At 40.8% G+C, this 13664-nt stretch overlaps 1 pseudogene; it reads right to left on the reverse strand.

Moving 5' to 3' along the window:
• Window positions 1-23: 23 nt before the first annotated feature.
• Window positions 24-9747, reverse strand: LOC132648642 (ribitol-5-phosphate xylosyltransferase 1-like; annotated as a pseudogene).
• Between the last annotated feature and the right edge of the window lie 3917 nt (window positions 9748-13664).

Below are 13664 nucleotides of genomic sequence, written 5' to 3' on the forward strand. Positions count from 1 at the left end.
CACACACTTACAACTAGGTATGATTAACCTTTATTATTCATAAAAAATGAGCTTTCTAAAATATTAGTAAATTTCCACTTTAGTTCTGTTTTGAAGTGTTGGTACCAGTGAAGTAACATTTTTCTTCTTTGAATCTTTTCTTGTAAAGTTACAGTCTTCTCCTTTTCTAAAATGGCAGGAAGCTCCTTCCAGTCCTTGATGAAGATAAAGGGGGCACCCATGGCCTTGAGTAACTGCAGAGGAGCGCTGTGGTGACTGGACATGTTTCCACAGTGGCCAGCTGTCATCATATCTTCTACCACAGGAATGGAGCCAAACGAGCAGGCCTCATATATTCTGTAACACTCTGTGTTCACTCTTACAGGACACAAAGTGAGGTCACTCTGAAGCAAAGCATCTTGGTAATTCTTAAGACTTTCATTTGTCTCCTGAGGCTGCCACCTAGGAAATTAAACAAACAACAAAGAAATCCCTGTAAAGTTTTACTTTCCTATGTCATCTTTTTTGAAGCAAATCTTTTAATGTCAGTTATCAAAAATGTGAACACATCATAGAGATGATAAATATGAGAGGCATTGAAAATGTTGGACCAAACACATTTCTTAAAACTTCTTTAAGGCTTGGGGGTGTGGGTATAGCCCAGCTGCTAGAACTCAGACCTAGTATTGATCATCATCTATCCATAAACTGGGTATATAATTCCCTAATTCTACAAGTTGGGAGGCATAGGAAGAATCAGGAGTTTAACATCATCCTGGGCTAAATACCGAGTTTGAGGCCAGCCTGTGCTATGTAAGACTGCCTAAAACAAGTTTTTTGTTTTGAACATTTGACAATAATCTGAACATTTTATTGCTGTATATTTAAAAATATCCGGTGATCAATCTTCAAATGGGTGTATTCATTCAATGCGTAATTCCCGAGTGTTGAGTTCTCTTGTCTTACTCTGATGCAGCTGTGCTGTATCCAGTGGTGGGCATTAGGTCTTTGAGTTAAGTCAGGACATTTTCTAGAAAGTCTGAAGCCCTGTGAGGAAAAGCACAGAGGGGCTTCTGGAGTGACAGGGCTGCATTTTCGTATGGGTGATTACTGAATGTTTCACTGCCAAGGGCTCAGAATCAAGAGCTGTATGTGAACAGGCAGGCTAGTTTAGACGTGGGGAAGAGTAGAGAATAAACAAAGATGAAGGTCATGCTTGTACTTGTTATGCCCAAGAACTGGTCGGGAGGCCAGCAAGTTGGAAATAGAGGAACTGAGGTGAGCAGTCAAAAACCACAAAGTCTGCTCACAGAAGACTCACCTGTAGTGTTCTGATGAGGGAACGACATAAGCAATAAACATTTTAACATTCAATCTGGCTGTGGTCTTGAGAATGGAATGAATATATAGGCCACATACATGCAGAAGCTGGGCCTGGCATTCTTTTCCATTTGTATTCTCTTAGTGAAATAAGCTCCAATCTCTAAAGGGAGACTGAAGAGGCGTCAAGAGGTTAGGACAGAATGGTCTAGAAGCAGCAGAAGCAGAGGGTACTACCTGACCTCTAACTCAGCTCAACCAGAACCATTTTATTAGTCCTTTTCCTCCAGTAAGACTTTCCTTTCTCATACAACCTCTCACTCACCAGCCCTTCAGCTGCTGTGTAAGCACCCCCCGTGCCTTATGTCCTTTGCTTTGGCTCCCCTCTCTAAATGGACCCTGCTGACTCCTGTGCCCTCTTCAGGCCTGTATATAATGTAGCCCTCCACCTGGTGCTCTCTTTCGCTCCTTGAAAACAAATGTTCTACCCTCCACCTCAGTCCTCTCTGTGGCCTTCTTGTCTTTAATTCTCTTCTTACAAGGCATTACCATCTCCTGACACACACTGTTTTACTTGTCTCCACCAACAAGTGGCATGAGGGCACTGTTTTTGTTTTGTTTTCACTGTTATTAAGAGTAAGATGGTTTCTGGCATTTGGCAGTTGTTTGGTAACTCAGAGTAAATGAATTTAATACAATTACATTAACAGTAATTGTATTAAATTCATTGTAATTAGTGATATCCATCTAGAAGGCAATTTCTGTCACAATTAAAAAATAAATTTCTAGATCTAGAAGCATATGTTTTAGGCATCCATTCCCTGGCCACTCAGCTTTATACTCCATGTGTTTATTTAATAGCAAAAGAAATTATTGCAAAATGACTTTCAATTATTCCATCAATACTTGCTTCCTGAGTATAATGGGAAAGACTGGAGAAAAGCCAGTTTCCTAAGTTTTAGTTACTGCTGTACCTTCAGACAGGAGGCTGGAATAAGCAGTTACCATTGTTTCTCTGGAAACCTATTCGTACACAAGGTTACATTCGGATTGGAGAGCAACAGGAAGGAACCATGCAAACATTGAACTTACTGCTCTCTTGCAGAAACCCAACAAAGTTTATCACCTCCATCTTGTTTCAAAATGTTCATCAGTGCTTGTCTTGATGAGTTTTCATAGACAGTTCCTAAAAAATTACAGATGTAGGGCCTCTCATCATGCATCATCGACCTGTTTGCTTCAACCACGGGAAACTTTCTGTATCTATAAAAGCAAGTAATGAATTACTATATGGCAGGATGCCCCACAGCTTGGCTTGTTAAGCCATGTGTTAAGTTCAATGGTTTCTAAGCACATTGTACACCATAGACATAAACAGTCCTATTTGTCCACTGAAAAGAAAATATACTGTTATAATCATGAACTCTGAAAAGTTAATTTCAAAAAAATTCCAAAAATAAAACAATGAATAAAACCTGTGTTGGTATAACATTCTTTTGAAATGTATACACCTTACCCTTGTTTATTCAAATGCTGATATCTTCCCCCCCCCCCCATCTGTCTGGTTTCAATCCGGTAATTGCCTTGTGATACTTATTTTAAGCATCCTGTCTCAACTGTGTGCAAACAGTCCAAAATAAAGAAATTAGACACAATGTTGAGCTGGGAGGAGCCAGAGGACAGGAAAGAGGGGAGGAGCCAGAGGGCAGTGGGAGGAGAGGAGAGCTAGGAGAGAGAGCTGGAGGAGAGATCTTGGAACTACATGGGGATGGACTGGATCAATATTTCACAAAAAGCATGTATAACGTGGGAAATCTAAATGTTAGGAAACCATGAGGGCTTGGAGGTTTAGGATGGAGTAGCTATTGCCCAGCACTGTGTTCTAGGTTAACTAAATAAACCCAGTCTCTGTGTGGTGATTTGGTTATACAGATGTTTAGGACTAACAGCAGTTTACGAGAAGATATATCAATCACCGCTTACAACAAACCTGTTATTATACAGAGGAGGCTCATTCCATGGGCACTGGTTTGCATATAAATGTGTGCCTGTAGTCTATGCTGTATACAAGATTATTATGGCATTTTGGGTCAAATAACTTTTTGTTTGAAAGAGTGCCATAGACTGCACCATGTTTAATAACATTCCTGGGCTCTACCCCCTTGACACCAGTTGTTATAATTCCCCCTCTTCAGTTGAGACAACCAAAAGGTTTCCGGATGCTACCCAATATCTCCTCATCGGGAACAGGGTGAGGCTGGCAACACCAGAATTACTATGCTTCTGTCTTCTATTAGGTGAGTAGGTGATGTCATACAATGTGGATAAAGTATAAATATTTCTACAAATACAGACTCTTTTCAATAAATAGATTTTTCTGAAGGTTGGGTGTACTTACAAAGTTTTTGAAATTTTAAGGCTGGTCCCAGCCTAAACCTGTTCGCCTGGAATGTTTTCCATGTAGGGGTGGGAATACCTGTCCCTGGCATTTCTCTAGTGACATCTGTACAGCTAAAGCAGTCTGAATCTACAAATGGTGGTAACCAGTGACATAATAACGAATGTCGGATTTAATTCTATCAGTGAGATGATTCATTTCCTACACAAATATGTGAGTACCTACAGTGTATAAGCATTATTTTAAAATTTACTTTTTTTAAATTTATGTGTATATTAGTATATTTGTCTGCCTGCTTATCTCCATGTGTAGCCAAGCGCCCACAGAGTTCAGAACAGGGATTCAGAGCCTTGGAACTGTAATCACACATGGCTATGAGACACAGCATGTGGGTGCTTAGAAATGAATCTGAGTTTCCTATATGAGCAGTAATTGTTCTTAACTGCTGAGCCACCTCTATAGCCCATTTCTACAGAACTATTTTAAATCAGGGAAGAAAACTCCTGACCTCAGAACGTTTATATACTACTGAGAGCCTATCTCTTACTATTAAAAATCTATCCACAGAAAGTTTAAATAATGTTTTCCATTTTTTTAAACTGGAGGATGATTATATATTGAGGACCCTAAATATCATTTAATTAACCTCTGCTTTTACACTTGAGATTAACATCAAGTCAGCCAATCACAAACCCAAGGGAAGTCTATACAGTATATAAAAATATTGCCACAACAGTATTTGTTTTCAGTAGAATTATGGCTCTGTCTTTGTTCATTCTCTGCTAAACATCTCTTCAGGACACTACTAAGCTTAAAATTTTATCCTATATCTATTTTTAGAACAAACAAGTAGTCTTCAGTTCTCCTCAGAAGATGGTAAAATACAACAAAGCAGTTACTATTGCCACTGAGGCTCCAGGTTACTCTTTTGGATGGTAGGAAAGATAGGCATGCCTCATCACCAGTGAGCTTACTGCCATTTAAAACACCATCTTCCCTGTTCTGTTCAGAACACCCGAGGGATGCCTTTCTTATTTTGTACTTACGTTGCTACACCTAAAGGCCACTGGAAAACATCTGCGCCATTAATCCAAGGGCTGTCGTATGTTATGAAAAGCAGGTCCACAAAGCCTCCATTTCTTTTGAGGAACTGCATTATCCAGTCATTGTCACAGTATTCATTTCCAAGCAAGACAACAGCCAGATGCTGCAGTTTCTGGGTTTGCATTAAATTCTGTGCATACAGTAACCACTGGGTGGCATGGGTGATCTTTGCTTTTTTTCTTCCATTTAACACAAGGACCACATTGTCCACGTCTATGGAGAAGTACCCTGGAACCACACCGGGGCCAGTGATGAAGCTGTCGAAAACAACACACCACAAGCAAGAGATAAACAAAACTGAACAAAGGAATTTCAATAATTTTATATAAAATCTAGAATAAGATTTAATTAATATTCTCTTGGAAGTGCAATTTGTATAATGCAAGTTCTTCTGAGCAAGTGGGACAGAATAATAGAAAGCTTTGGATGTAGAAATTCAGCTAGTATATGAGAGTGGACTCTCATTTCTTCACTGAAGGCAAGGCATTAAGATACAATGTAAAGGAAAGCATCAAGCTTCAGGAGATTCTTAACATAATTCAAAGGATTTGTGTGCATGTTTGCCAAGGTGTGCTTGTGACAGCCAGAGGACAACTTGGAGGAGTTGGTTCTCTCCTTCCACCATGCAGACCTTGGGGTTGAATTCAGGTTGTCTGAGTTAAGGGCAACCACTTTTACCCGGCAACTCATCTTCAGAACGGTTGTGTGGACAACCGTTCTGAAATTCTGGATGAGGATCAACGGAGAGTACTTGGGGAGGAAAATGAAGGAGAGAGAGGCAGCACCTGACAGAACATGGTCTGAGAAGAGAAGGATGGAATGCACAGAACATCCTGGAGTAGGGAGATCACCTCCCAGAGAGCTCAGGGTGAGGGAAGGCCCAAGAGAAGAAGGGGTAAAGATGCCTGAGCATCTAGTTAAGGGAGAGAATTATGGATGCCCTCACTCTCGGTGTGCTAGGAATAAGAATGTGCGCCCCACTCCCTGTCCATGTGGCGCCCCACTCCCTGTCCATGAGCCAAGCCCAGATGTGTGCATGTTCAGTAAGAGTTCTACCAACTGAGCTGTATTTCCAACCCTTAGCTACTACACTTAAAACAGGAAAATTTCCTACTATACACTAACATTATAAAAATAAGGCTTGTGTATGAGTAGTATAATGTTCAGAGTGAGTGCTATGTTCTAATTATCTAAGGTTATTACTGATAATCCATTAACTGAAAATAATCATGTACAGAATTCTAATTTGCTCTTGTGGGTTACTTAGCATATGTGTAAGCATCAGAACTTACAATGTTCAATATATTTTTCTACTGTTTGCCTCAACTGAAAAATGTCTTCAGAGTAAGCACTTCCATATAGAGAGCCCAGAGAAATCATTTGAGTCTGAAACAACTGTGCAAACAGTGTAGTTTTGGAATTCTCTTAAGTTAGTAGCAGTGTAACTTCATTGAGACTACAACTTGCGATTCTATAAGACTTCATCAATTTTGGATACATTATCTACTACTTTTCATTGTTTAATAAGGTATTTTAAAAATCTGTCACAGAACTTGACTACAAAGTTCTCTAAGAGGAAATAACACGGTTTCTTCCATGATGACATAAAATCTTGCATACAAACCTCAGAAAGGCAAACTGGGCTTAGCCTTTCTTGGTGGTAGTTAATGATGTTTTGCTTTAATCCCTTTTCTATCACTGTGGTAATACCAAGTAATCATAAGCTTAGGGTGACAGGCATGACTGTGCCTTCAGTGAAGAAATGAGAGTCTCACATATTCCACTCTATATACTAGTTCAATTCCAGAAACGTCTCTGCAATGTTAGTCCACTGACATGTTCACTGCTCAACTACAAACACAGAAAGCAATTTATGCATGCAATAGACATTCACTTTTTTTTTGGACTGGCCATTGAACCCAAGGTGTTGCACATTCTATGACAGCCTTCCTACCACTAAGATCCACTTACTCTTTCAAGCAGTGAAATCTAACTAGTGTGAAGTTTAGGAGTATACATACAACCTACAATGAGATTAGAACAATGAGGCTAAATACCTGTTTACACTGCATGTATGATTCCTCTGAGAGAGTCAAGCAATGACAGGCCAGGGAGCTAGCTGAGTTGGTAAAGTGCTTGTGCCGTGAGCATGAGGACCTAAGGACAATTCTTGAACTAAGATAAAAGGCTGATTCATGATGGAGAGGCAGATCCCTGGTGCTCACTGTCCAGACAGTCTAGCCTAATCACTAAGCTTCTACGAGAAACCTGTTCTCAAAACCAGCTGGTAGCTGCAGGCTGCCGAGGTGTGTATGTGGGCACACATGTGAACATAAGGTTAAAGGGAGAAGTGGTGGGTCGTACAGAGAAGGAACTGGTGGGGAGGGAATGCAGGTTGGACTGGATCATGTATTCATGATCTAACATGTATTCATGTCCTCATGTCCTCTTGTACTAACATTATATAAAATATTTAATTGAACACAAAAAGGGACAAGTCGGGTTCAGTGATATGCACCTGTAATCCCAGCACTGAGGAAGCAGAGGCAGACAGATCGTTGTGAGTTTGAGGCTAGCCTGGTCTACAAAGCAAGTCCAGGGCAGCCAAGGCTACACAGAAAAACACTGTCTTGAAACAACAATAACAAAAACCAAGTAAACATGTAAAAAGAACTAATATTTATTTCCGTTAAAAGCCAACTGGAAACAGTACCTTCATGATAAAACTATGTTTTTTCTAATTAAAATCATCTTAATTCTATTTGAAACTTAATAAATTATACAGTGATAAGTAAGTTAAATAAAAGTAAAACCCTTGAAAGTGTTGGCAATGCACTGGTTCTTTAGAATCTAAAAATCAAAACAGAAACAGTTTTGAATTTTGGAAAAAAAGGGAGCCTACATAGTTACGTAAATCATAGTAGATATGACATACAATGTTTTAATAAGTAAAAGTTGGACTCTGAGTATTTCCAGGTAACCTAGCTACAAAAGAAAAGAAAATCATGAAAGTAATGTTTACTTTCATCCTCTAAGGCATAGAACATTGTATTCATTTACCAGTCAAGTGTATGAAATGTAGGACATGAAGTTTTCCATATCATCAGCTAAAACCAAAACAGAAATAAGACTCCCCAGGATTTATTTACAGACTTTTAATTTCTTTCTTCTCTGCACTGGTTACTGAATCCGGGGCCTGGCACATGCCAGGCAACTCATCTGCCACTGAGGCAGGTCTCCAGCTTTCCCTCCAAAATTACCTTGAAATGTCTAATTTAATAAGAAAACATTTACTAAAGTGTAAGCAGGACCTATTTATTTATTTATTCATTCCCAGGATAGATTTCTGTATTCTTCCCAAGCTGAAGCATAAAGATATAAAATAGGTTTATAAAAGTATAAATATACTGTGCATACTATATGATAAAATATAGAGCATACTTATGAGAGTATATTCCCTCAGGTAGGTCCATGAGGCGTCACGCGGCAGGCAAGGTCAGTGTTGTCTAACAGTACCTGTACTGTGTTCTTTCTACAATCAACTGTCCTTCCCTCCATTGCGCAGTCACGTCCGGGGATCAAGAGTGCCTTCGAAAACATGTTCCCACAGATACAAACCTGGTAGTCAAAGAACAAAACCAGACACATCTGCTGTCTTAGCCTTTTTAGAATGTTAGGAAAATGTATGTTTTATTCTTTTCTCTTTTGACTCTGAGCTGCCACATTTCTCTCCATGGTCGGTTGCAGGCGGTGACCAAGACAATCCTCGGTCATGTGTGGCAGCTTACTGTATGCTTGTAGACTTCAGTGGCTGTAGTTGTAAAGATGACAGGACATTTTACTTATACTGAGGAACCCCAAATGTCACTAAACCCTGGCTACCCTTCATATTCTGAAGCAAAATGTATATTATGAACTAAATTACCATCATTATTAGAATTAATTTAGTATCGTGACTGGAGAGACTAAATGTCTTGTGTTGAAGCCACAAGTACACTAAAGCATTCAGTGTGTCAAGGGGATAGATATCACCTCCCCATTTGCTCAGAAGTCCTTGAAGGCATGATCCCCTCTGCAAGCTGACAGACACTTCATCCTGTCTCCTAAGGGCAACCACGATGCTTTGTTTTGTTACATGAGGTAACATTAATATGCAGGCCTACAACCTCTGAGAACCCATTGTCAGTTATTTTGAAAGATATTCTTTGGTCCATTTCCATTATGCCATGCTCTTAAAGCCACACTAACAACCAGTGTGAAAATGTGGGCCCTTGTATAAAACATCCAAATGTGTTAGGCTAAATAATGCCCTGCTTCTCCAGGTCATACCTTAATCTCTAGATCCTGTGACTATTGTCTTACACAGCAGAGTGTCTCAATGTGACCTAGCTGCTGACATGCAGAGCCTTCCAGAGACAGACTCCCGCCTTGAGGAAGGCAGAAGCTGTAAAGTTCGCAATCACTACACAGGCAGTTCGCTACAGCAGCCTCAGCAAACTGTGCTATGTGGGTAGAACACCTGGAAGGGAGGTGCCACTGTAACAAACAGTTACATGTGGAAGGGGCTTGGAAACTGGGAAATGGGGGGGGCTGGAAGAACTCTGAAGAGTAACGTTTTTTATTTTTATTTTTGTAAGCAAAGTCTACTTTAGATTGCCTGAAACAGACTGCAGAATAATTCAGATGCTCACAGTTCATTTAGTGAGCAAGACTCAGAAGAGAGCAAGGAACACAGTAGAGAAAACCTACATTGCCTTAAGAACAGACTCCCTGAAACTGACTTTGTTAAAGGAAATACACAATCTAGCAAATTCTACACCAGGACAGGATACAGTTTACACTGTCTTCTCATGCTTTTCCTCTTACACTGACTTACCAGTGACTGCTTTGCCCCAGATTTGTACACTGTGTTCGTGTTTCTCTTTTGTGGGTTTGTTTAATATTTGCAGATGATCTTCTGGGCTCCTCCAAGGGGCTTGGGTCACTTCTCCAGCCCCACCACCTGCAGCACACACAGCTTGTCTTCTAAGCTCCAGAAGGCTCCATTCCATTGCTGTTGCTCTTCTTGGTGGTCATCTTATGTTACTGCAACTGGGATGGACTTCCCCAATAGCCTCTCAAAGGCTCTCTGCATGGTCCCTTTAATCCTGGGCCTTCAACTGCTGTTGAGGCTGCACCTTCACCAGTGGCCTCTCCTGGCTTCTCACAGAGCCAAGTCTCAGCTGATCTCCACACTCCTTCAGGCCTTCAAAACCAATACCACCTGGGTAACTCTTACACTACCAAGTTCTGTTGGCAACAGCCTTGGCCACCTCTGGAACACAGCACCTGTGTGTTGACCCCGAGAAAACACTTTCCAGAAGGCTTTACCTTAATGATGCTGGGCTCTTAATCACTGCTAGTTCCTCAGCTGAGGCTGACCAGCACTGATTGTCTCAGTCACACAAAAATTTCTCTTCAACAGTGCTGGTCTTTTGTTAGTCACAGCTAATTCTTCAGCTCCAGCTGTTCAGACACCACAGATTCCTCACACAAATGGCCCAGCAGAGTCTTTGCTTTCCTCTGAACCTTGCCAAGCCAGGCCTCTATTGTCAGCACCGCTCTCAACATCCTTATCTTCCATGCTCCAGCAGCTGCCCACTAAGCTGTCAACACTGAATGGTTTTTTTCATCCAAACTTTTAAGTCCTTCTGCAATCCTCCCAAAACATCACGGTCAGCTCAGTCTCACAAAACACCCCACAATCCTGGTACCAACTTGTCTTAGTTAGGGCTGCTATTACTACAGTGAAACACTGTGACCAACAAGAAAGTCAGGGAGGAAAAGGTTTATTTGACTTACATATCACTGAAGGAAATCAGGACGGGAACTCAAGCAGAGTGGGGACCTGGAGGCAGGAGCTGATGCAGAGGCCATGGAGGGGTGTTGCTTACTGGCTTGCTCCTCAGGGCTTGCTCAGCCTGCTTTCTTATAGAACTAGGACCATCAGCCCAGGGATGGCACCATTCAGGATGGGCTGGGCCCTTCCTCATCAATCACTAATTAAGAATATGACCTACAGCTGTATCTTATGGATCAATTGAGGCTCCCTCTTTTGAGATGACGCTAGCTCATGTTAACAAAAGATTAGCCAGGACAGATACCAAGGGACTTTGGGGATCTTCCTGCCTCTGCCTTTCCATCCCTGGGATTACTTGTCCTGGGACAGAACTGGGACCTTTGGACCTTGTTCTTCTTTGCAAGCACTTTACTGATCGAGCCTTTTCTCCAGCCTGGATCTTCTAATGTCTTTCATTAAACTCTTTATTTATATGCATATTGGATCTTTTTGTTTCATTTTTTATTTATTTCATGTGAACTTAGTTATTTTCTTTTTTTTCTTTTATTTATTTATTTGTTTTTTTTTTTTTATCAGTTACATTTTATTAACTCTGTATCCCAGCCGTGTCCCGATCCCTCATTCCCTCCCAGTCCCTCCCTCCCTCCCTCATCTCCACCCTGCCCCTTTCCAAGTCCACTGATAGGGGGGACCTCCTCCCCATTCATCTGATCCTGTTTTATCAGGTATCTTCAGGACTGGCTGCAAAGCCCTCCTCTGTGGCCTAACAGGACTGCTCCTCCCTTCGGGGGTGGGGAGACCAAAGAGCCAGTCATTGAGTTCCTGTTAGAAATAGTCCCTGTTCCCCTCACTTTGGGAAACCAATTGGTTACTGAGCTACCACAGGCTACATCTGAGTGGAGGTTCTAGGTTATATCCATACATGGTCCTTGGTTGAATGTCAGTCTCAGAAAAGACCCTGTGCCCAGATATATTTGGTCCTTGTGGAGCTCCTATCCTTTCCCCATCAGACTAACTCCCCTTCTTTCTTATGATTCCCTGTACTCTGCCAAAGGTTTGGTCATGAGTCTTTGCTTTGAAAACACTGCTAGTTAGAGTCTTTCAGATGCACTCAGTAGACTCCTGTCATACGTTCAATGCACATCCCATCTGTCTTTCTAAATGAGGATTGATCATCTTACCCCATGTCCGCTCAATTGATTATCTTTTTTAGGTGTATAGATTTCATTATGTTTATCATATCTTATAGGTCTATATAAGTGAGTATATCCCATTCTTGTCTTTCTCCTTCTGGGATATTTCACTCAGAATGATCTTTTCTAGATCCCACCATTTGCCTGCAAATTTCATGATTTCCTCCTTTTTGATTGCTGAGTAGTATTCCATTGTATAAAAATACCACAATTTCTGTACCCATTCCACCGTTGATGGCCATCTGGGTTGTTTCCAGGTTCTGGCTATTACAAATAGAGCTGCTATAAACATGGTTGAGCAAGTGTCCTTTTTGTGTACTTGAACAAACTTTGGGTATATACCTAGCAGTGGTATAGCTGGGTCTGGAGGAAGCACTATTCCTATTTGTCTTAGAAAGCGCCAGATAGCTTTCCAGAGTGGTTGTACCAGTTTACATTCCCACCAGCAGTGGAGGAGGGTTCCCCTTTCTCCACAACCTCTCCAGCATGTGTTATCACTTGAGTTTTTCATCTTGGCCATTTTGATGGGTGTAAGGTGATATCTCAGGGTCGTTTTGATTTGTATTTCCCTGATGGCTAATGAGGATGAGCATTTCTTTAAGTGTTTTTCTGCCATTTGATATTCCTCTGTCGAGAATTCTCTGTTTAGCTCTTTTCCCCATTTTTTAATTGGATGACTTGGTTTGCTGCTTTTCAGCTTCTTTAGTTCTTTGTATATACTGGATATTAGTCCTCTGTCAGATAAAGGGTTAGTGAAGATTCTTTCCCAATCTGTAGGCAGTCGTTTTGTTTTGATGACGGTATCCTTTGCTTTACAGAAACTTTTCAGTTTCATGAGGTCCCATTTATTGATTGTTGCTCTTAGAGCCTGTGCTGTTGGTGTTCTGTTCAGGAAGTTGTCTCCTGTGCCAATGAGTTCTAGGCTGTTCCCCACTTTTTTTTCCAATTGATTTAGGGTATCTGGTTTTATGTTGAGGTCCTTGATCCACTTTGACTTTAGTTTTGTGCAGAGTGATAAATATGGATCTATTTTCATTTTTCTGCATGTAGACATCCAGTTGGTCCAGCACCATTTGTTGAAGATGCTGTCTTTTTTCCATTGAATGGAATTGGCTTCTTTGTTGAATATCGAGTATTCATAGGTGTGTGGATTTATTTCTGGTTCTTCTATGCGGTTCCATTGATCCTCCTTTCTGTTTCTATGCCAATACCATGCAGTTTTTATTACTTTTGCCCTGTAGTACAGCTTGAGATCAGGAATGGAGATACCTCCAGATGATCTGTTGTCGTACAGGATCGTTTTGGAGATTCTGGGTTTTTTGTTTCTCCATATGAAGCTGAGAATCTTTTTTTCAAGGTCTGTAAAGAATTGAGTTGGTATTTTGATGGGAATTGCATTGAATCTGTAGATTGCTTTTGGCAGGATGGCCAGTTTCACAATGTTAATCCTACCAATCCATGAGCACGGGAGATCTTTCCATCTTCTGATATCTTCTTCGATTTCTTTCTTCAGAGACTTGAAGTTTTTCTCAAACAGGTCTTTCACTTGCTTGGTTAGAGTCACACCAAGGTACTTTATGTTATTAGTGGCTATTGTGAAGGGTGTTGTTTCCCTAATTTCTTTCTCAGCCTTTTTGTCTTTGGTATATAGGAGGGCTTCTGATTTTTTTGAGTTGATTTTGTATCCTGCCACTTTGCTGAAGGTGTTTATCAGCTGAAGGAGTTCTCTGGTTGAATTTTTGGGGTCGCTCAAGTATACTATCATATCATCTGCAAATAGTGACACTTTGACCTCTTCCTTTCTCATTTGTATCCCCTTGATCTCCTTTAG

Source organism: Meriones unguiculatus, chromosome 17 (genome assembly GCF_030254825.1).
Source record: "Meriones unguiculatus strain TT.TT164.6M chromosome 17, Bangor_MerUng_6.1, whole genome shotgun sequence".
NCBI classification, from domain to species: domain Eukaryota; kingdom Metazoa; phylum Chordata; class Mammalia; order Rodentia; family Muridae; genus Meriones; species Meriones unguiculatus.